Raw genomic sequence first — 17,602 nt, 5'->3', positions numbered from 1 at the left:
GGCTGAGAAAGTGCTGACACTTTATGAGCGATGTGGTTTTGAAAAGGAAACACTTTCTGAGCACAGTTGATGGAACTGACAAACAAGTGCCATTGGCTACTACTTCGGAATATAACAGACCTTTCATGGCTGCTACCACATGGGACCATACAATTCAGAAAAGGCCCATTGAGGCTGCACCACCAGGTGCTGATACAAGTGCTTTCTAAAGTTTGGAATGTTGCCTGCCTCAGCCATCCTCCTAAGCAGTGGATTCCAGACACCAAATAGTCTCATCACAAATAGGACAAACGTCTCCTGACAGAATCCAAAGTCCATACCAAAGATTTCTTTGGAATATTATGAGGATAGTGAGGACGGTGTTCTGTACTTTCGCTCTTTATTGTTTCAGCCAATGTTCCAAAATCATTTGAAGTGAGATCAGAGTAATTTCCCATGCCACCCGTGTTACTTCCCTCATTGCGGCATCAAGGACCCTGAACAAAAATGTACTCGATGCAAATTGGGGAGAATCCTGCACGAGTAATGTCCTTGATTGAACCAAGGGAAAATCAATCTCTGAAAGTTGTCATTCAAGTCACTTGTCATACTGGATAGGCATTAAATTGCTGCTTCTTGACTATGAGGTATTGAAAACAAAATCATTGTACCCCTTATAAACAACTTTGTGTCTACTTCTGCAGTAGTTGGATTGGAAGTGTTTCACGAAGGCAGCTCTATGTTACTTTCTCCAGAGATATTGGTGATGTCAAATAAACTTAGCCTTTGCTCGTGCCCGCTAAAACCCATGGAGAAGTGTGTCCTATTAGAAAGATCACGATATTTTATATTTTCACAGTTTAGTCTAAAGTCTCAGAAAGGTAACACTTTGCTGGATGAGTGTAACCCCAACGACATCATAAGCGCATCATGACATTGAGGTAAGGGTCTGCATCGTTTTCAATGAGAGGACTGATCGTGCAATATCAGTGCCACTGAGTTCAAACTTTTCATGGCTATTTATCTCAATGCAACACGCCATCGATGTTACGGATCTTTATGAAAAAATGCCTCAATTAATGGCCATTCACAAATACTTGAGGGTCAACTCAAATGGCAGTTTCACTGTTCTGGCTCAGATCAGACAGTCCAATTGTGGCAGTGCAAAAGAAAGAAAAGAAATGCTGGAATAAAACAAAATTAAGTCTAGCAGCATCTGCAATGTGACTTTTTCAGAACAGGTTCATAACAGACTAGAAATGTTAACTCTAAACCTGTCTCCAGATGTTGCCTCATCTATTGCGTTTCTCCACCAATTTCTGTTTCCATTTCAGATTTCCATAATCTCCAGTATTTTGCATTTCTTGATGCGCCCAGATGCTTGACTTGGTTATATTTGGACAATATCATCCATTCCTGTTTCCATTAGAGCTATTGTGCTGATTACACTTGTATTACATCAGGGTCTGTCTCTTATTTAAGTTCCAAAACAGAATTGCGAATACCCTCCGAAATGCATGAATTTCAGGAAATCGATTTTGATTAAAAATAAATTTTAGAGGCAGCTGCAATTCACGAGACAACAGAAATGGGTTACTCATGGTGGCACAACTTGTGCCTCTCCTGAAAGAGTTTCCCCTCAGGCTCTGAAATCTTTTTGTACATATCTCAGAATAATTACGGCAATAATTACAGTGGTCACTCAGCCCATCATCTCCGCACCAGCTGGGGGTGAGTGATATCCCGACTATTATTATCCTGTAATCTCCCTATACACTTAACATTTTGAAATCTTTGCCTGCTTCTAATTCTGAATATACTGTGCATATATGAACAATTTTATCATTCTGCACACCCCACAATTAAACAGTGTTTACCTGATATTTCATCTCCTGCATCACATTTAAAATTATCATGGTGTGTTCACATCATTCATTGGCATTCCATCTCCCAAATATAACCGGTTTTTTTGCTCTGCATGACATTTCATTTTGTCTATTAGCATAAGTGTGAGTCATATACTGGCGACATTGGGATCTCACTGTCCTCTCCAGTCTCTACAGCCACTGCCCCTGTCACATTCATTCTGTCCCTGGCTCTTCAGTCCATGGGCTTTAATGAACAACATTATTGTACACACCACGTTTGATTTTAGTTCTGGTCAAATGAATCAAGAAATGTAAATGTTATTGCTTTACAGCACATAAACTGCAATGAAGAACTTTGCATGTTGAAGATACAATGTTTTGTTACATCAATGAGACATCCATACTTTCTCTGCAAGGTCAGCCCACCTATGCCAGAGATTTTTTTTCCCGTTGGTTGTGTAAGAGTAATCAGCACAGTAATAACATTTCTTTGTGTTTTTTTTTGGGAGGGTGTAGATGCAGCTGGTTACAGCATTGCACATGGACAACAATGTAGAACCATTCAGCCTGCAAAATGAAAACATCAATCATTCTCCCTCACCACAGATATTGTTAGAACAATTGGCGATGGTTTCTCAGATTATAGCCAACAATGTTAACATGTAATCCAAGATAATAAAGTGTGAAGCTGGATGAACACAGCAGGCCAAGCAGCATCTCAGGAGCAGCTTTTGTGCTCCTGAGATGCTGCTTGGTCTGCTGTGTTCATCCAGCTTCACACATTATTATCTTGGATTCTCCAGCATCTGCAGTTCCCATTATCATTAACATGTAATCCAGTCCAGTTTTCATTGTGAACTGAAGGTTCACTGAAGGTGTATTGAAATGGGTTGACTGGAACTGTTTGTTCAGTGGCTGTGATTGATGTCAGTCTCCATGGATTCTAGCTGTGTCAGAGGAGGCTTTCCCTCTTCTAAGTAAGGGGCTCCATTCAGTGTGTTATCCCATAGTATGAGCGGGAGCATCAGCGACAGCACTAACAGTGATCAGCAGCTGCAGAGAGACAGGACGGAGAGATCAGAATCTGAGAACAATCGACTGGAATGTTACAACAATGGATCAGAATCTGAGGACAATAGACTGGAATGTTACAACAATGGACAGGAGTTTATCCTTGGGTCTTTACTATCTCAGTGTGTATTGGTCAATATTACCAGTTCGGATAAGAGCTGTACTGACGATTATTCAGGCTGGTTACTATCCCATTCTCGCTATTGTTGGTGTTCCTGGTAAGTCTCTCCATCTCTGTCCAGTCATTACTTCCGCAAGGCATATGCAACTTTATTGTCATTTCTGTTACTTGGATTTGGAAAAGATGGAAACAATTATCTTCAGTTTTAATTAAAACCTCACTTCATTGTCCATGAATTTTGGACTTATCCTTTACAAACATCTGAGAACAAGCCTTCACTACGTTGAGGGCCTTTTTTTGGTTTATGTTTCGCTATTGTCTCCATCACCTATCCATCACGAGCTCCATAACATCGCCACTCTCCCCCTCTGCCTCTGTGCTGTGGCTGGATAAACCATTATCTGCGCTGTGGTAAAATTCAGACTTTATGGTTCCAGCTGTCTTCTGACCAGTCTTCCAAGTTATAAATAATTTTGATCACACCCTTGTTCTTGTTTCTAAAGTAACTAGCGATAGGGACACCATGTTAGAGTAGTTAAGTCACTCAGCAGGTAATTCAGATACAAGGGTTATTACACTAAAGATACTGTTTCAAATAACACCACAGTCGGTGGTAGAACTTAAATTCTAATGATAAAAATTGTAAACAAAGTGAATTTCACTAATAGCAACCATAAAACCAGCAGCATTTTATCTAAAAACCCATCTCATTTCACTGACCTCCTCTGGTAAAGAAGTCTAACATTTTTACCTGGTCTGAATTAGGTGTGAATTCAAACCCATAACAATGTGTTTGGCTCCAAACTGCCTTGTGGAATGGTCACAGTTAAAGGTCATTAATGATTGTTAACAAATGCTGCTCTTGCCAGTGATTTTGACATCCCATGAAATAAAAAGAATCACGTGTAAGTCAAAGAAAGAAAGATGTCAGAGATCTGAAACAAAAAGGAACAAAGTGCTGAGGAAACTGAGCAGGTTTGACAGGCTCTGATGAAATTTAAACAGAGTTAGCATTTCAATTCCACTGAACAGATATCAGAACTGAAATCAGCTGGTAACTGTTGTGATTTATGCTGGTGACAGGGATGTTTGTTTGGAAGGGGAGAAGGAATGAGTTGAATAAATAGAGAAAGAGAGATAGAGGGAAAAGAAAATCAAAGAAAGGGATTGTTGATGAATCAGGTGGATGGAAATAAAATGGAAAATTAATTACATTCATTTTTCGCCTTTTCCCATATTGCTGAATCTCATGCCCATGTAGGTAAACCTCTAACTCCCTGTCTAAAGTAAGTTATGTCCCCTCAGTCTGTCTTCCCGGAGTGTGGTCATCTTCATTTATTCATTAATGGGATGTGGGTGTGACTGGCTGGGCCAGCATTTATTTCCCTTTCCTCGTTGCCTTTAAGAAGGTATTTGTGAGCTGCTTTCTAGAATCACTACAGTCCGTGTGTTGTACATTGCTGGTATATAAGACTGTCCTGTGTCATTCCTTTGAAACTTTGTGGTGACAGATATAACTGAGTGGCTGGCTTGGTCATTCCAAAAGGCAGTTGAGAGGTAATCACATTGCTGTTGGCCTGGAGTCACATGCAGGTCAGACCAGGTGAGGATGGCAGATTTCCTTCCCTGAAGGCTGTTAGTGAGCCAGGTGGGTTTTTCCAACGATCAACGATGGCTTAATAGTTTCATCATTCCAGGTATTTCATTCAATTCAAATTCCACATTCTGCCGTGGCAGGATTTGAATCGGGGTTTGGGTCATTACCCGGGTTCATGGATTTATATTTTAGAAATAGTACCACAAGGCCATCTTATTCCCAACATCACCAGTCAATTCCAGCAGCAATAGTGGTGCTATTATCGTGACTGGTACAGAAAATTGTGTAATTACATTGTCAACTGCTTCTATTAAGAGCAGACCAATTAATATTTCAGGTCACTGCGACTGTGTAGAGATATGACTGTTCATCAGCCAGGAAAATAAACTAAGGAGAGGAAGGCATTTTCAACACTGAGAGAGTGCGCCATGTATGCACCAGGGAGGGGGCAGAACTGACAATGGCCATCAAGTGAACTGGTTTCATTCTAGATTTTCCTCAGAGATAGCCGGAATTGCTGATGCTGCAATCTGAGATAACAAGGTGTAGAGCTGGATGAACATAGCAGGCCAAACAGCATGAGAGGAGCGGGAAGGCTGACGTTTCGGGTACAGTCTTAATGAATTACTTAACGAACTTAACCTCCACTGTAATCACAGAAAGACAAGTCCAGGTACCATAGTAACAAAATGTGGAGCTGGATGAACTCAGCAGGCCAAGCAGCATCTTGATGTTTCTTGATGCTGCTTGGCCTGCTATGTTCATCCAGCTCCATACTTTGTTATCTCGGATTATTCAGCATCTGCAGTTCTCATTATGTCCTGGCACCATAAGATTGTAATAGCATAAGAAATTGTAACAGAGTTAGGCAACTCAGCTTGTCAAGTCTGCAATGCCGTTTGATCATGTCTGAATTGTTTCTCAACCCCATTCCTTGCCTTCTATAACTGACCAATGATCCCCTTATTGATGGAAAACATATGATCTCTGTCTTAAAGACACCATTGTGTCCGTGTGTATGGGTTTGTTTATGTGTTTGCATTTGATGTGTGTCATATCTCTGTGCATATGTATTGTGTGTATTCGTGTGTGAATCACTGTCTGCATCCATGTAGAATGAGGTCACTTGTGTTTGCAGTAAATCCATTGAAATAGGAATCAAACCCACTCCACCGCTGTACCCGTTGTGGCCTCCTGTACATCGGAGAAACCAAGCGGAGGCTTGGGGATCGCTTTGCAGAACACCTACGCTCGGTTTGCACTAAACAACTGCATGTCCCGGCCGTGAACCATTTCAACTCCCCCTCCCATGCCTCACCTGACATGTATATCCTGGGCCTCCTGCAGTGCCACAGTGATGCCACCCGAAGGTTGCAGGAACAGCAACTCATATTCCGCTTGGGAACCCTGCAGCCTAATGGTGTCAATATGGACTTCACAAGATTTAAAATTTCCCCTCCCCCTATACTCACCATTACTGGCTCCATCCCTGCCTCTTTGACTGGTCCGTCTCCTCCACCTATTCTCTCCTTTATCCATCTTCTGTCCGCCTCTCCCTCTCTCCTTATTTATTTCAGATACCCCTTCCCCTTCCCCATTTCTGAAGAAGGGTCTACGTCCGAAACGTCAGCTTCCCTGGTTGGCCCGCTGAGCTCATCCAGCTCTACACCTTGTTATCTCCACTCATTCACGCTGTTACTGTTGTGTTTACAATCACACAATTTCTCCCCCTGCTGGCCTCCCCCCACCACTACACAGTTTGCAGTTTTCTTCGAGACAATATCAAACACTGTGAATCTCTTACATTGTTTCTTCAATAATATCTTTGGAGGCACAAATCAGTCTCATTCGATAACTAGCGACATTGTTCCTGACACATTACCATCACTATCGCGTATGTTTTAGGACTTTACAATCCTTTCTCACTTTTAATTTGTAAGAGTTCATTACAAAACATTGGAAGCTAAAGACCATGGAATGAAATTCAATTCATCTCCTTACAAAATGGTTCACTCAGAATTGTTTGGATACAAATGCAGTGGAAATACTCTTTAATGTGTACACTAAGAGCCACAAATAATGCCCAAAGACCAACCACTTCCACGTTGCAGGGAGGGCAGAGACAGTTCTCCACATGAGCATTTCCGACTGTTAAGGACCTTAGTACAAATGCAATCCTCCCGACATTAGCCTTGTATGTGTATGTCTGTGTGTATGGCTGTGTTGATGGGCTATCAGTTTAGATGGTGCCCTGAGCTGCTGCCCTCCCACTCTCCCTCAGACTGAATGAATCCCTTTTCACCTTCAGTTGCCCTTGGTACATTATGGTGTTGAGGCCAGCAGAAGGAAACATTGCATCACATTACACACCGCAGAGACTACCAGACCCACCTCCCCCACAGACACACACACACACACACACACACGGAAATACACGCACAGCCAAAGACACACAGGCATTAAAAGAGAAACACAGATATACAAACTAATGCACTGACATTTATACGGGTAAGGGATGTCTGCTACCATTTATTTTGTTCTGTGATGGTTTTCTCAATATTTCACTCAATCTGTCCCGTGTGTGTCAATATGTCTGTTGCTCTGAGGGGACTGTGTTACAAATTCAATGCCTGAAGACACCAAACCTAGAAGGATTGTAAAGTGTGTGAAGGACAGTGCAGAAAACCAACAGGACAGAGACAAGTTGGTATCGTGTTCAAGTGTATATTAGATGAGGATCAATATAGAACAGAGTGATGAGATGCAGTTGGTGGAAAGACAATATAAAATAGGCTGTACTGTTACAAAGTGGGCTCAGGAGCAGAGGGTCCTCGATGTATATGAGCACAGGTTATTGGAAAGTTGAAAACAAGTCACCTTGAAGAGGGCAGCAGAGTGTTAATGCTGATCGGCCGACGTGGGAAGATCTGCATCAGCGCATTCACTTCTTCCAGAAGATGGTTTGTGGAGGGGCTGTCGTAAAGTGACAGCAAAGGCAAAGAGGGGGATGGAGTGAGCAGCCTGGGAAGGTGAGTGAGGGAAGACCTACCTTGGATGTTTGCAGAAATGAGTAAGGTTAAGTGTTAAATAAACTTTCTGGTTTGGGAATAGAAGTATCATTCAGTGGGTTTAAGTACTGCACTTTTGAGATGTGGGAGATTGGTGATGCTTCCATCTGCAGGAAGTGCACCCAATTGCAGGTCCTTGCAGACTGTATTGAAAGGTTGGAGCAGTAATCGGATGCACTTCAGAGCACAAGGATGGCAGAAAGTGCCATAGACAATAGTTTTAGAGATGTGTTGAGCCAAGGTGCAGGCAGATAGATGGGTGTCTGCTAGAAGGAGCTGGCAGCCAGTACAGGAATCCCCTCTGTAACGAGCATACTGTTTTTTTACTGTTGCGGGGAATGATCTATCAGAGGGTAACAGCAGCAGCAGGCACACATGGCTGGCTCTGTTCTCAAGAATGCAAGGACAAAGAGTACTAGAGCAGTAGTTATAGGGGAATTTATATTTACGGGTACAGATAGGCGCTTCTGTGGATGTAAAAGTGACTCCATGATGGTATGTTGCCCACCTGGTGCCAGGGTCCAGGATGTCTTTGAAAGGTCAGAAAGTATTCTGAAGGGAGAGGGTGAACAGGCAGAGATTGTGGTACATATTTGTCCTAACAGCACAGGTAGGCTGCGTGATGAGATCCTGCAGCAGCAGTTCAGGGAGTTCTGTAGAAAGTTTAAAAAGCAGGACCTCCAAGATTGTAATCATGGGAATACTCCCTGTGCCACGTGCCAGTGAGGCTGGAAATAGGAGGATAGTACAGCTCAACATGTTGCTAAACAGATGGTGTGGGAGGGAGTGTTTCAGATATCTGGGCCATTAGGATCTCTTCCAGGGCAGGTGGACTAGTGCAAGAAGGATGGGTTACATCTAAACTGGAAGGGCACACATATTCTGGCCGGGAGGTTTGCTGGTGTCACTCGTGAGGATTTAAATTAGCTTAGCAGGGGTGTGGGAATCAATGCAAAGTGAATGGACTGAACGGAAACTGGAGAGGGCCAGTAAGGCTCAGAGAAAGAACAGACTGGGTGTAGTTGCTGTTCCAAGCAGATCTAGAAGACTGAAGTTCACCCATTTCAATGCAAGAAGTGTAACAGGTAGGGCAGAAGAACTTGGAGCTTCAATTAGTACATAGAACTATGATGTTGTTGCTATTGCAGAGATGTGGTTAATGGAGTGACATGATTGATAGCTTAACGTTCCGGGAAACAGATGTTTCAGGCGGGATTGAGGGAGTAGAGAAGGTGTGGGGACTTTGAACTAATTGCAAAAGGGAAAATCACAGCTGTACTGCAGGAGAGCACCTCAGATGGCTCATACAGTGACGGAATATGGGTAAAGCTCAGGAACAGGAAGTGTGCAATCACAATGTTTGGGGTTTTCTATAACCCTCCCAGCAGCCAGCAGGAGATAGAAGAACAGACATGTAGCCAGAATTTGGCAAGCTCTGAAAGTAACAGGAATGTTGTTGTGGATGACTTTAACTTCCCGTATATTGACTGGGATTTACTTCGTGCTTGGGGCTCAGATGGGGTGGAGTTTGTAAGCAGCATCCAGGAGGGCTTCTTCAAAAACAATGTAGATAGTCCAACTAGGAAAGGGGCCGTACTGGACCTAGTATTGGGGAATGAACTTGGCCAAGTGGTCGACGTCTTGCGAGGGGAATAGCTCAGAAACAGAGACAACAATTCAGTAAGCTTAAGGGTACTCATGGATAATGATAGTGGTAGTTATCAAGTGAAAGTGTTAAATTGGGGAAAGGCTAATTATAACAATATTAAGCAGGAACTGAAGAATGTAGACTGGGGCAGATGTTTGAGGGAAAATTCACATCTGGTATTGAGAGGCTTTCAATTGTAAGCTGCTGGAAATTCCGGGCAAGCACATTACTGGAAGGATGAAGGATAAGTACGGCAAGTTTAGGGAACCTTGGATAATGGAAGATATTGTCAGCTTAATCAAAAAGAAAAAGGAAGCATTTATTAAGGCCAGGAGGTTGGGAAGATACGAAGCAAGGGTGGAATACAAGGAAAGATTAAAGAAATTTAAGTGATGAGTCAGGAAGGCTAAAAAGGGGTCATGAAAAGTCATTGACCAACAAGATTAAGGAAAATCCCATATATGCATATAAAGAGCAAAAGGGTAGCAAGGGAGAGGGTTGGCCCAATCAAGGACAGGGAAGGAAATTTATGTGTGGAGCCAGAGGAATATGGTGAGGAATTAAGTGAGTACTTTGCATCAGTATGCTCCAAAGAGCAGGACTTGGCGGATGATGAGTCTGGGGAAGGGTGTACAGATAGTTTGGCTCATTTTGAGATCAAAAAGAAGGAGGGATTGGGGGCCTTGAGAAACATTAATGTAGACAAGTCCCCAAGGCCTGATGGGATAGACCCCAGAATACTGAGAGAGGCAAGGGAGGAAATTCCACCAGCCTTGAGACAAATCTTCATATCCTCCGTGGCTATAGTGGAGGTCCCAGAGGATTGGGCAATAGCCAATGTTGCTCCTTTGTCTAAGCAGGGTGGCAAGGATAATCCAGCTATTTACAGGCTGATGAACCTTATGTCAGTGGGAGGGAAATTCTTGGAGAGGATTCTTTGAGACAGGATTTACTTCCACCTGGAAATCAATGGGTGTATTAACGACAGGCAACATGGTTTTGTGAAGGGGTGGTTGTGTCTCACTAACTTTGTTGAGTTTTTTTGAGGAAGCGACCGAGATAATCGATGAGGGTAGAGCAGTGGATGTTGTTTACATGGACTTCAGTAAAGCCATTAACATGGTCCCTGATGGCAGACTGATAGAGAAGGTAAAGTCGCACCGGGTTAGATGTGAGCTTGAAAAATGGATAAAAAAAAACAAACTGGATCAGTCATAGAAGACACGGTGTAGCGGTGGAAGGCTGTGTTTCTGAGTGGAGGGCAGTGACTCATGGCGTTTCTCAAGAATCAGTGTTGGGACAATTGCTGTTTGTAATGTATATAAATTATTTGGAGGAGTATATAACTGGTCTGATTAGTAAGTTTGCCGATGACACAAAGGTTGGTGGAATTGCGGACGGTGATGAGGGCCGTCAAAGGATACAGCTGAATATAGATTAGATGGTGACTTGGACAGAGAGATGGCAGATGGAGTTCAATCCAGAATCATGTGAGGTAATGCATTTTGGAAGTTCTAATCCAGATGGAAAATATACAGTAAATGGCAGAACCCTAAAGAGTACTGATAGGCAGTGGGATCTCTGTGTCCAGGTACACAGATCACTGGAAGTGGCTACGCAGATGGAAAAGGTAGTCAGCAAGGTAGATGGCATGCTTGCCTATCTTAGCCTGGGCATTGAGGTTAAAAATTGGCAGGGAATGTCGCAGCTTCATAGAACCTTAGTTAGGCTGCATTTGGAATATTGTGTTCAGTTCTGGTTGCCGCACTACCAGAAGGGTGTGGTGGCTTTGGAGAGAGTAGAGAAAAAGATTTACCAGGATGTTTCCTGGTATAGAGGGCATTATCTACGAGGAGAGGTTGGAGAAACTTGGGTTTATCTCACAGGCAGATCATAGAAAGCAAAGGATGGAGAGATCAAAAAGACTTAGACAGAGGCAGACAGGTTGCAATGCACCGGTGTGTATTTGGCAAGACCAACATTTGCAAGAACTGCATCATTGAAGTAACTGGGGTTCCACAGGGGTCTGTCCTTGGGCCTCTCCTGTTTGTAATTTTTATTAATGACTTGGATGAGGGGATTGAAGGATGGGTCAGCAAGTTTGCAGACGACACAAAGTTCGGAGGGGTCATTGACAGTATAGAGGGCTGTTGAAGGCTGCAGCGGGACATTGACAGGATGCAGAGATGGGCTGAGAGGGGGCAGATGGAGTTCAACCTGGATAAATGCGAGGTGATGCATTTTGGAAGGTCAAATTTGAAAGCTGAGTACAGGATTAAGGATGGGATTCTTGGCAGTGTGGAGGAACAGAGGGATCTTGGTGTGCAGATACATAGATCCCTTAAAATGGCCATCCAAGTGGACAGGGTTGTTAAGAAAGCATATGGTGTTTTGGCTTTCATTAACAGGGGCATTGAGTTTAAGAGTCGTGAGATCTTGTTGCAGCTCTGTAAAACTTTGGTTAGACCACACTTGGAATACTGCGTCCAGTTCTGGTCGCCCTACTATAGGAAAGATGTGGATGCTTTGGAGACGGTTCAGAGGAGGTTTACCAGGATGCTGCCTGGACTGGAGGGCTTATCTTATGAGGAGAGGTTGACTGAGCTCGGTCTCTTCTCATTGGAGAAAAGGAGGAGGAGAGGGGGCCTAATTGAGGTATACAAGATAATGAGAGGCATAAATAGAGTTGATAGCCAGAGACTATTTCCCAGGGCAGAAATGGCTAGCACGAGGGGTCAGAGTTTTAAGCTGGTTGGAGGAAAGTATAGAGGGGATGTCAGAGGCGGGTTTTTTACACAGAGAGTTGTGAGAGCATGGAATGCGTTGCCAGCAGCAGTTGTGGAAGCAAGGTGATTGGGGTCATTTAAGAGACTGCTGGGCATGCATATGGTCACAGAAATTTGAGGGTGCATACATGAGGATCAATGGTCGGCACAACATTGTGGGCTGAAGGGCCTGTTCTGTGCTGTACTGTTCTATGTTCTATTTGAGATGAAAGAATACATTCATCATTCCAACGATGGTCAGGATAAAGCCGTTCCTGAGACTACATGTGCGTGCGTGTGTTCAGGCTTCATTATTTACTGCCTGATGGAAGAGGTTGTTGAAGATCATCACCGGGGTGCGATTGGTCTTTGATGATGTTGGCAGTCATTCCACGGCAGCGAGCCATGTAAATGGAGCCCATGGATGGAAGTTTCACTTCTGAGATGGTCTGAGCCATACACACCATCTACTGTCTCTTCTTACGATCCAAGGCAGAACAGATGCGACACCAGGCCATTATGCACCCAGACAGTATGCTTTCAATGGAGTTTCCGTAGAAGTTGCTGCGGACCTTATAGACATGCCAAAAGTCCTGAGCCACCCAAGGAAGAAGAGGCGTTGTTGTGCCTCCTTGACTGTCACATTTACGTGGGAAGTCCAGGACCGGTTGTTGGTTATTGTCGTTGCGAGGAACTTGGCGCGCTCTGCTCTCTCAATGTCAGTTCAATTGATAGAGATGGGGGCGAGTTCAATATTTGGCTTCAATCTCTAAGCTGTCTGAAGGGGGAGGTGTTGGATTCCATTCTCCCTTCCTGGGAGCTGGTGGAGACGATGTGTTGTGAGCCCACCCTCCTGCCCATCAAGACCATGCAGACTCCATTTGTACCAGCTCAATTTCAAAGAGAGATCGCATCAGGGGCACAATTCCAAGCTTTGCCAGGTGGAAAGACAACTGAAGTGGGTTTAAAGTGAGAATTACCCTTCACTGAATATGGCACCTTGGTGGGATGTAGATGTTTTGGAATCTCCACACGAGTTGTCCTCGTTCTCTCCGGCTCATGCCAGGATTTGCTCCTCATGACGTGGGGGCACAAGTGTGAGGAAACGGTTGTCACGTACTCCGTCATCCGGCTTGCACATTTCTATCCTATTACAGGCAGTTTCTCCTGGAATTAGAGCAGGAGAGGCAGTGTGTGAGGATGAAAGTGATAGCCCTGTTGATCGTGCTGGTGTAGGTGGGGGGTTTGGTGGGAGGGTGTGAAGTGGTGAGGTGTTCAGAGTGAGTAAGTTGACAGTGTTGAATCCATGTATAGCGTGTTATTAGTGTCAGGGATAGAGTGGATGCAGCACTGAGAGAGAGAGAGAGAGAGAGAGAGAACAAAAGCGGGAGGGAAGAGGGAAGGTGCTGCATGCAATCGTGAGATTGGTGAAGCATGAGTCTTGTTTGGCAGTAGGTGCGAAAACAGATATACAGTGAGTGTGAGGGAGCAGATGTAACACAGTGGCACTTATCCCAGCACAGCAGAGAAGGTTATTGATGCATGTCCTGTATTGTTGGACATTTCTTCAGACCACACATACTGCACTGAGCTGGATGGTGAGCTCAGACCGTGCTCGATGGGTCTGGGGGTGTGGACTCTGGTGGAAAGAGAATGGCTTTCCACTGGCCTAGCCGAATGTCCTGGCCCAATCACAAAGACCTCCGTGCCCCAGGTGATGAATTATGGTGTCATTGCCCCTGACCTGCCAGACTGCAGCAAACTGAGTACAGCAGCACTGAAAAGAGAAAGCTCAACCATGTACCCATTGGCATTTTAACGATGGCACCTGTGCCAGGGATAATTGAATATCCAGCGGCACCCGGCAATAGGAAGTAGCTTCAGCCGTGATGGGTGGGAGAATCGGGATGGCATTGACTGAAATGGATGTCATGGTGTGAGGTAGTTATATCATGAAGGGAGGTCAATAAGATAGAACCAGAAAACTAGCCTGGCCTCGCAGAGAGAAACCCTCTGTCAAACACAATGAAAATGTCACCACCATATTAATGTAAGATTTAGCCAAAAGGAGTCAAATGCTCTGATTCCACTCCCAGTTACAAAGCTACAGAAGAAAACCTCATTCAATAACTTCTATCATCCGAACACACGCTAAATCTTAGATAACATGGTGTGAGGCTAGATGAACACAGCAGGCTCAGCAAAACATCAAGCTTTCCTGCTCCTCTGATGCTGCTTGGCCTGCTGTGTTCATCCAGCTCGACACCTTATCTCAGATTCTCCAGCATCGGCAGCTCCTACTATCTCTGTAACACATTAATGCTTGTTCATCAACCATTCTTGGATTCGAGAGGCTGAATGGCCTTCTCACGTTCACCTGTAAAAGGCTCAAGATGCTCAATAGCCTATTACACTGTGGCAGGTTTGGGAGGTCTAATGATCTCTTCCTGTTCCTGTGTAACAGGCTCAAGAGGCCAAGTAGCTTCTTGTTGTTCTGCAACAGTCTCGAGAGGCTGAATGGCCTCCTCTTATACCTGTGTCACATGTCAAGTTTGTTTTCCGAGACCCTCACAGACTTGCTGCAATAACAAGACACTGACCTGTTTAGAAAAAAAACACACAAATCCCTTTGTTACCAAGCGAGTACAAGCGGTGGAGAATCACTGTGCTTAACCCGGCACAGAATGCAGAGTCTTGCAAGCAATTCTCCCCGAGCAGCAGACAGTCCCCACTTTTTATATTTTACAAAAGACATGATACATGAAACGATTTCACAATTTACAATGACATGATACATAAAACAATTACTACAACAGACAAAAACAGGATACCAAGCAATTATTACATCAACAACATAAAAGACCAGGATATAGTATCGATGGCTAGTGAAGCAGCTGCTAATGGTAGGAGGCGATTTCGAGTTGTTGTCCGGGACAGATTCTGATTTCAAGTTGCCAGTGTGTCTGGCTAGAACAAAGTCAGTGCCCTGGCCCCTTTGTCAGCGACAGAAGTTACATGCTTTAGAGGTTTCATACCTTTACAAAATTTCCCCACCTAACCCTATTTGAAACAGTTTGATTCTAATTTTAATTCAGTCAGGGAGCTTAAGACAGTGTCTGCATACCGATGTTTGAGAAGAAAAGGAGTTACAAAAGCTTTACACTGAATTCCTAGCTAGGCGGTAAGCTTTAGGGCAGTGCATGCATACCTATGTGTCGGTAGATAAGAGTTTACTTCTATAAATTAAAGTCTCTGTATAGGAATCAAATGCAGATAAAAGACTTTAATTTATAGAAGTATAGAAACCAATGAGATGTTATCACATTAACAGCTCATTCCCTCCTTTTATCATTTCATGATAACCTATAACGGGGCCGAGAGGGGAGCTGCCAGCCTGTCAAACACAAATCTGCAGCAAGGGCGCAGGCATGCCATAAATGTACAGCAGGCAGCTATGACAACCACTAGAACAACGAACCCATGCAGCAAATATGAGCCCCAAGAACCCCCTTAAGACATCCTAACAAACCCTGTCTAGGCGGGGGTCCCTCACTGTGCTGTTCCAACTGCCCCTGTATGGCTTGGATAGCCTGGGTAATGTTATAGGACTCGTTGGTGACGTGGGTAATGCACTTGTCCCCTATAATAGTGCATACTCCTCCTTACTGAGCCAGCTGATAGTCCACTGCATACCGGGTTGGCTGAGCATAGAGCCGAAGTTCAGCCAGTTCCTGGTTGACTGCCTCCAATGCCGTCACTCTGCTGTTTCCCAGGGCGGTGATTCCACATATAAGGTAATTCCGATTCTTTTGCGGCCACCACCCCTGGGGAACATCCCAAGCTAACAGTTCCCAGGAAGCCGTATACTAAGGAAGAGCCCAAGGCAACTGGGTTCTGCCATGCAGCGCAAAACTCCCGGCTCAGGAAGCGTGTGACAATTCGCTGTTGAATTCGTGCTTATTGGGGACAAAGGAATGTGAGGGGCCCAATTGTCCCAACAGCAAACAGCACCGGCAGAGTTGAAGTGGTAGTAGTGAAGGTCTCGTTAAGGAGGCAAACAGACTCACGTATTTCTTGATAGCTATGCCAAGAGGACGGACCCTTATGTGGATGGAAATTTGCCGAGTTAAATGGAAACGACCCATAGTCTGTTTCTACATGAGTGCCATTGCAATCCCCACAAGTCCACCGTATGCCCGGGGTCACAGTTATGGGCTTAGATTCTAAGCAGGGGCAGTTCAACAATCCTTCTATAGTGGTGCAATTTCTCTTTACGCACCGATGGGGCAAGGAAACATTTTGGGGGTGATTAGTAACTAGAGCAGGCACACAACAAGTCCCAGTTCCATTAAAGCAAAACAGATAGATGTTGGGACCTGTACAGTTAGCCCCTTTCTTCCCATGCCCAGGTCTAATTTCCCCACAACCAGGGAGGCCACTAACTACCAGTTTCACACATGTACCCTGCACACCCCTGACCAAGGTCCCCTCTCTCCTCGGCAAGGCTTACCGGAATACTCTATTTCATAAAGCTGACTAGGGTTCCAGGCAGATGTTGCCACAAATAATGCTTCTACAGATTGTGCCAGTGGGTAACATGCTGTCCAATTCCCGATTGTCCGGATGGCCATGCATGGTCAGAATAACACTCAGTCCATTGGTTAACTGCATGCCGATGAGAAAATCCATCGTTTACAGTCACTTAAGGTGATCCAGCAATTCTGTCCTTTAACTTTAAGAGCTGTTGGAGTCTGAAGAAACACTTGGTACTGTCCTTTTCACCTTGGTCCAAGCTTGTGGCGATCCCAGTGCCAGACAAGTACAAAATCTCCAATCTGCAGCCAAGTAGATCGATCCTGAATCTCAAGGTCTTTTTCCAGAGTCTGCGGAGGTGGTCTGAAGGCGCACATCACCTGCAAATGGAGAAACTTTAAAGATGATGTTAGTTGTCGGAAGTGTCTTTGCATTTCTTCTCCCATCACATTTGGGTGGGTGGGCTGGTATTGGCATCGCATGGTGTTCTGCTGGGTCGGCCTTAGACTATTTCCTCTGCTGAGAGCCCAGTAGTAGAATGGGGTGTTATTCGCATGTGATTCAAGGCTAGTGGCAAAACCTTTAACCAGTTAAGGCCGGTTTCTGATGTCAACTTGGTCAGTTTAGTTTTAAGTGTTCCCTGCTGCCCGAGGGTGGTAGGCAGTGGAATTGTTGTTGGATGTGTAATGTATCACACACAGTTCCTTATTAATTTTCCCACAAAGTGACGGCCGTTGTCTGAACCAAATTGCCGCGGTACTCCAAACCTTGGTATTATTTCGGTTAATAACAATTTTACTACTGTTGAGGCTTTGTTGTTTGTCGTTGGGAAAGCCTCTGTCCACCGACTGAAAACATCTCCAATGACAAGACAATATTTGTAACAGTTTACGCATGGCAGTTCAATAAAATCTAGCTGAATGCATTCAAACGGTCAAGCTGGCAAGGGTGT

The sequence above is a fragment of the Stegostoma tigrinum genome, chromosome 8 (genome assembly GCF_030684315.1).
Source record: "Stegostoma tigrinum isolate sSteTig4 chromosome 8, sSteTig4.hap1, whole genome shotgun sequence".
NCBI classification, from domain to species: domain Eukaryota; kingdom Metazoa; phylum Chordata; class Chondrichthyes; order Orectolobiformes; family Stegostomatidae; genus Stegostoma; species Stegostoma tigrinum.
This window is presented reverse-complemented; position numbering follows the sequence as displayed.